At 50.4% G+C, this 6,770-nt stretch overlaps 1 long non-coding RNA gene across 1 annotated transcript; it reads left to right on the plus strand.

Annotated features, from left to right (window-relative positions):
• Window positions 1–849: 849 nt before the first annotated feature.
• LOC308187060 lies at window positions 850–3,899 on the plus strand. The gene is made up of 2 exons (XR_013944439.1): window positions 850–3,642; window positions 3,678–3,899. It is a non-coding gene; the product is annotated as an uncharacterized lncRNA (long non-coding RNA).
• Window positions 3,900–6,770: the final 2,871 nt, after the last annotated feature.

The following is a 6,770-nucleotide window of genomic DNA, read 5'->3' on the forward strand; positions in this document are numbered from 1 at the left end:
GCCCTTCAAAATTGTAATCAAACCTCTCGAAATGTTCTAAATACGCTGCCCAGTACCTGGACTATAGAAGAGGCTCTTGATCGATTGTCGCGGATACCGATAGGCTCGCAAGCGCTATTGGTTGACGCTATTCGAAAGGTAGGGGAAAGTATTACTCAGGGACTGCAGGCTAGTCAGTCGCAGGTATTCGCCGCCCTTGCCCCCCTGCAAAGTGGAAAAGGACCTCACTCGTCGAGAAGACCTGCACTACGCTGCTATCGGTGTGGCATCGTGGGTCATATAAAGAGGCAATGTGGGACGGCTAATGTGTGGTGTCCCTCTTGCCGATCTGATACGCATAATGAAACCGCTTGCCGGCGGAAGACCCAGGGAAACGGGAAGACCAGCGGGAACCGCCGCCCCGCGATGACACAAAAAGCGGCTTTCCCCTCAACAGCGGCGGCAGCTGCGGAGACTCCAACCGAGACGAATCCTTTCACCTCCAACCAGCCACCAGAGGGAGCCTGGGGATTGGACTTGGCAACCGCAGTAAATGTGACTTTGATGGACAATAAGCCTGTTGGGGTGAAAACAGGCGTTATGGGACCTGTAAAAATTAATAATGAGCCTGTTGGAGCACTTCTGATTGGAAGGTCATCGGCGACATTAAATGGGGCTTTAGTGTTAACAGGACTTATTGATAAGGACTTTACTGGGGAGATACAAATTATGGTATCAGCCATGTTCCCTCCGCTACATATACCGAAGGGAACTCGATTGGCTCAATTCTGCCTGTCTCTTGCCAAAGCGACTGATCCCTTCCGCACCTGTTTGTTCGGGGTCCCAATAGGGAACAAGGAGGAGCTGAAACAACTGTTAGCACCATATTCCGCAAGTACTGATTTGTTCGATCTTTCGTCCAACCTCTCCGACGCCGTTGTGGCGGCGCTAGTGGCTCTGAACACGAGCTTGCCATGGGATCCCCAGGAACTGGATTTGTTGGGATCAGTGGCGGTAGGGAACACCAGTAATAACTGGACACAGACGTGCTTTATGTGGAATAAAGGAAAACAAAATATGACTCAATGGACTAATGTGACCTCTCACACAAGGGGGTTCGAAGCTAATAGCAGCTATTGCGGGTACAACGACACCACCAACACCACCATGGGGGCATACGGGAACAAGTCAAGCACATGGCCAAGGCAAACTGCTAAGGCCTTACCACCTGGTATATTCCTGATCTGTGGAGATCGAGCCTGGCAGGGAATCCCAGCAAATGCGCACGGGGGGCCATGCTATTTGGGACGCTTGACTTTGTTTGCCCCTGACCTACACAGTCAAGAATTGCGAAACATTACTCAACAATGGAAACGACGGACGAGACGCAGTCTCAAAAACTTTGGGGAGTGACTGCGATAACCAGGTCGAACTCTGGGGTCCTGCTGAAAGGTTCTTTTCAGCGGCACTTGTGCCTGGAGTGGCTGTGGCTCATGCTATGGCTAGTCTAGGGAAACTAGCTTGTTGGGCTGTAAAACAAGCAAATGTGACATTTGAAAAAAAAAAAAAAAAAAAAAAAAAAAAAAAAAAAAAAAGGGAGAGAGAGAAACTAGCTTGCACATTTTAGGTCTGTGAAATTTTGTGAGAATTTTTTCCTGCACTGGACAGTTGAGAGAAAAAAAAAAAAAAGGAAAGAAAAAAAAAAAAAAAAAAAAAAAAAAAAAAAAAAAAAAGCACATAGGGAATTATGTTAATTGTGTTTGTGTCTTTAGGCAAAGCTGTGGAAGTCTTGAAATGTCACAGTAGTAAATAACTTTTATTACTTTTTGGCTAATTCTTTTTCTGTTGGAACACTGAATTCTGTGCATATGTATATATGAACACAAATTGAAGGCCTCTACCTCCTGGAGTATACAACTTGGTTTGTTTACCTCCACATGATTTTTTTTTTTTTTTAAGTTCAGTGTGGAGACTTGAAACTTGAATGTCCCTTCCAACTTTTATATTTAAAACAAGACTAGAAAATTGAAGACTGTTTTTCACCTGTACATAGAAATATTAAAGGGTGGTCTTAAAATTTGAACATTGGTCTGGAGAAAAACCATGGTGTTTGTTATGGACAATTAACTGTTAAAGTTATTGTAAGTTATCTGTATTTAGCAGAGTATTTTCAACGAGTGATCTGAGCTGAAATTGGAGACTATTAGTAAGTTATGTTTGGAAGTTTTAACTTCAATGAAGTAATTATTTGCTGTGAAAGAGACGAACATTGAATGACTGAACAAAGAGGGTGCAATATCTTTGTTTTTTATGAGGCTCCTGAGAATAAAACCAACTGAAGCATTTCAATTCACTTGAATGAGAAACGTGTTTAATTAAAAGAGCCCAAGAAGACACTGGTATGAAAGGTAAAATCTCAGAGGTTGGTCAGTTAATGTGGCACACTTGCTGGTCACTTTGTAAAATGTAGATTTGAAGTACAGTGGTGAAAACATTAAATGTGACTACGCAGATGCTCACAGAAATGGCCCAGGACCTGGACAGCTTGCGACACGCTGTGTTACAGAACAGAGCGGCGATTGATTTTCTACTGCTGGCACAGGGCCACGGGTGTGAAGAGCTCGAAGGAATGTGCTGTTTTAATCTCTCGGACCATGGCGAGTCAATCCACGAGCAACTGAAATGGCTGAGAGACCACACCAAGAAGATAGTGGTCCAAGATAATTGGCTTGATAGACTGTTTGCAAATTGGTTTGGGAACATGGGGGGTTGGATATTGGGTCTGATAAAAGAAGGGCTACGCTTACTGCTAATAATTGTCCTAATTATAGTAGCGGCGCGAGTAGTATTTAGTTGCCTAATAAAAAGGCTCGAGCAGTTAACTAGTAGGGTTTTTCTAGCAACAGTAATAGCATGTGTAAGGTGTAATTGCTCGAAAAAGAAAAAGAAAAAAAAAAAAAAAAAAAAAAAAAAAAAAAAAAAAAAGGGGTCAATGCCACACGTGCTCCTTATTGCAATGCATCTCTTTGCTGTCATTATACAAACTATAATAGCATCCTTCCTTGCGCCAGGAGCCGCTCTGCTCGGCTGTGGGATCGACTGTGGAACGGACGCCCCTAGGTGCACCCCGAGCATTTTTTCCTCGGAGGGGTCTCCACTCTCAGCCGCTCACCACGGGAGCAGACAAGGACCTCCTGAAGCTGCACACAAATTATTTTCAGTGATATTGTCTTGTGGTATGAATGAGAAGTGCAAGAGGCCTCTCTGCGTGATTGTGTGATTGTGTGATTGTGCTGTGCGAGTAAGAAGCAGTATCGCTGCGAAGCAACATTCCTAGCGCTTAGTGGCTTGTTGACTGATGTAGATTCTAGTAGGCACACTACTTTACAATCGTAGTTCTGCATGAGATTTTTGACCCTGTTGCTTATTGTACCTTGCTTATTGCAGTGTGTGCGGTGATTGATAGAAAAATCTATAGAAAGCTTTTGGTTCAAAATAAAAACGGGGGAATTGTTGAGGACTGGCTCGCTGCGCGTAATCACATTGATATCATGCAGCTGCAAGATAAGGAAATGGCGGATTACCGCACCCAGCTGGTCTAGAAAAACAAGAGCAAAGGCACGTACGCAAGGCTTGTCTGGGAACTCTTGTGAGAAATCCCAGGCAGCTTGTCTGGGAACTCTTGTGAGAAATCCCAGGCAATTAGAAACAATGATAGTAGAGGGCATACTGCCCTGGGAGTTATAGTTAGATTAGAAAGGGGAACTAGCGGATAGAAGAATGCGGAACTAACAGATAGGGCAGTAGATGACGCTTACCAATAAGGAGCTTGGCTTTTGCAATATGTATGAGCTAATTATCCTGTACACGATAAAAGACAATTGAGCTATCCATTAAAGCTGAAGCATACTTAACACTCATATTGAGCGTTTGTGTCTTCCCTCCGTCGACAACAAGTCCAGAGAGTGCACTAGCACCACTGGGGAATGCAGTGCAGTGAGTCCAGTGAGTACACTGGCACCAATGGGGATGCAGTGCAGTGAGTCAAGAGAGTGCACTGGCACCACTGGGGATGCACTGCAGTGAGCCCAGAGAGTGCACTGGCACCACTGGGGATGCGGTGCCGGGAGTCCAGAGAGTGCACTGGCACCACTGGGGATGCAGTGCAGTGAGTCCAGAGAGTGCACTGGCACCACTGGGGATGCAGTGCAGTGAGTCCAGAGAGTGCACTAGCACCACTGGGGATGCACTGCAGTGAGTCCAGAGAGTGCTCTGGCACCACTGGGGATGCAGTGCAGTGAGTCCAGAGAGTGCACTGGCACCACCGGGGATGTGTTGCCGGGAGTCCAGAGAGTGCACTGGCACCACTGGGGATGCAGTGCAGTGAGTCCACAGACTGCACTGGAACCACTGAGAATGCACTTCAGTGAGTCCAGAGAGTGCACTGGCACCACTGGGGATGCACTGCAGTGAGTCCACAGAGTGCACTAGCACCACTGGGGAATGCAGTGCAGTGAGTCCAGTGAGTACACTGGCACCAATGGGGATGCAGTGCAGTGAGTCAAGAGAGTGCACTGGCACCACTGGGGATGCACTGCAGTGAGCCCAGAGAGTGCACTGGCACCACTGGGGATGCGGTGCCGGGAGTCCAGAGAGTGCACTGGCACCACTGGGGATGCAGTGCAGTGAGTCCAGAGAGTGCACTGGCACCACTGGGGATGCAGTGCAGTGAGTCCAGAGAGTGCACTAGCACCACTGGGGATGCACTGCAGTGAGTCCAGAGAGTGCTCTGGCACCACTGGGGATGCAGTGCAGTGAGTCCAGAGAGTGCACTGGCACCACCGGGGATGTGTTGCCAGGAGTCCAGAGAGTGCACTGGCACCACTGGGGATGCAGTGCAGTGAGTCCAGAGAGTGCACTGGCACCACTGGGGATGCAGTGCAGTGAGTCAAGAGAGTGCACTGGCACCACTGGGGATGCACAGCAGTGAGCCCAGAGAGTGCACTGGCACCACTGGGGATGCGGTGCCGGGAGTCCAGAGAGTGCACTGGCACCACTGGGGATGCGGTGCAGTGAGTCCAGAGAGTGCACTGGCACCACTGAGAATGCACTTCAGTGAGTCCAGAGAGTGCACTGGTACCACTGGGGATGCAGTGCAGTGAGTCCAGAGAGTGCACTAGCACCACTGGGGATGCAGTGCAGTGAATCCAGTGAGTGCACTGGCACCACTGGGGATGCAGTGCAGTGAGTCAAGAGAGTGCACTGGCACCACTGGGGATGCACAGCAGTGAGCCCAGAGAGTGCACTGGCACCACTGGGGATGCGGTGCCGGGAGTCCAGAGAGTGCACTGGCACCACTGGGGATGCAGTGCAGTGAGTCCAGAGAGTGCACTGGCACCACTGGGGATGCACTGCAGTGAGTCCAGAGAGTGCACTGGCACCACTGGGGATGCACTGCAGTGAGTCCAGAGAGTGCTCTGGCACCACTGGGGATGCAGTGCAGTGAGTCAAGAGAGTGCACTGGCACCACTGGGGATGCAGTGCAGTGAGTCCAGAGAGTGCACTGGCACCACTGGTGATGCACTGCAGTTACTCCAGAGAGTGCACTGGCACCACTGGGGATGCGGTGCGGTGAGACCAGAGAGTGCACTGGCACCACTGGGGATGCAGTGCAGTCAGTCCAGTGAGTGTACTGGCACCACTGGGGATGCACTGCAGTGAGTCCAGAGAGTGCACTGGCACCACTGGGGATGCAGTGCAGTGAGTCCAGAGAGTGCACTGGCACCACTGGGGATGCACTGCAGTGAGTCCAGAGAGTGCACTAGCACCACTGGGGATGCACTGCAGTGAGTCCACAGAGTGCACTAGCACCACTGGGGATGCAGTGCAGTGAGTCCAGAGAGTGCACTGGCACCACTGGGGATGCACTTCAGTGAGTCCAGAGAGTGCACTGGCACCACTGGGGATGCAGTTCAGTGAGTCCAGAGAGTGCACTGGCACCACTGGGGATGCAGTGCAGTGAGTCCAGAGAGTGCACTGGCAACACTGGGGTTGCAGTGCAGTGAGTCCAGAGAGTGCACTGGCACCACTGGGGATGCAGTGCAGTGAGTCCAGAGTGGCACCACTGGGGATGCAGTGCAGTGAGTCCAGAGATTGCACTGGCACCACTGGGGATGCAGTGCAGTGAGTCCAGAGAGTGCACAGGCAGCACTGGGGATGCAGTGCAGTGAGTCCAGAGAGTGCACTGGCACTACTGGGGATGCAGTGCAGTGAGTCCAGAGAGTGCACTGGCACCACTGGGGATGCAGTGCAGTGAGTCCAGTGAGTGTACTGGCACCACTGGGGATGCACTGCAGTGAGTCCAGAGAGTGCACTGGCACCACTGAGAATGCACTTCAGTGAGTCCAGAGAGTGCACTGGCACCACTGGGGATGCAGTGCAGTGAGTCCAGAGAGTGCACTGGCACCACTGAGAATGCACTTCAGTGAGTCCAAAGAGTGCACTGGCACCACTGGGGATGCACTGCAGTGAGTCCAGAGAGTGCACTAGCACCACTGGGAATGCAGTACAGTGAGTCCAGTGAGTGCACTGGCACCACTGGGGATGCAGTGCAGTGAGTCCAGAGAGTGCACTGGCACCACTGGGGATGCAGTGCAGTGAGTCCAGAGAGTGCACTGGTACAACTTGGGATGCAGTGCAGTGAGTCCAGTGAGTGCACTGGCACCACTGGGGATGCACTGCAGTGAGTCCAGAGAGTGCACTGGCACCACTGGGGATGCACTGCTGTGAGT

The sequence above is a fragment of the Anser brachyrhynchus genome (assembly GCF_964034855.1).
Source record: "Anser brachyrhynchus genome assembly, contig: SCAFFOLD_218, whole genome shotgun sequence".
Lineage (NCBI taxonomy): Eukaryota > Metazoa > Chordata > Aves > Anseriformes > Anatidae > Anser > Anser brachyrhynchus.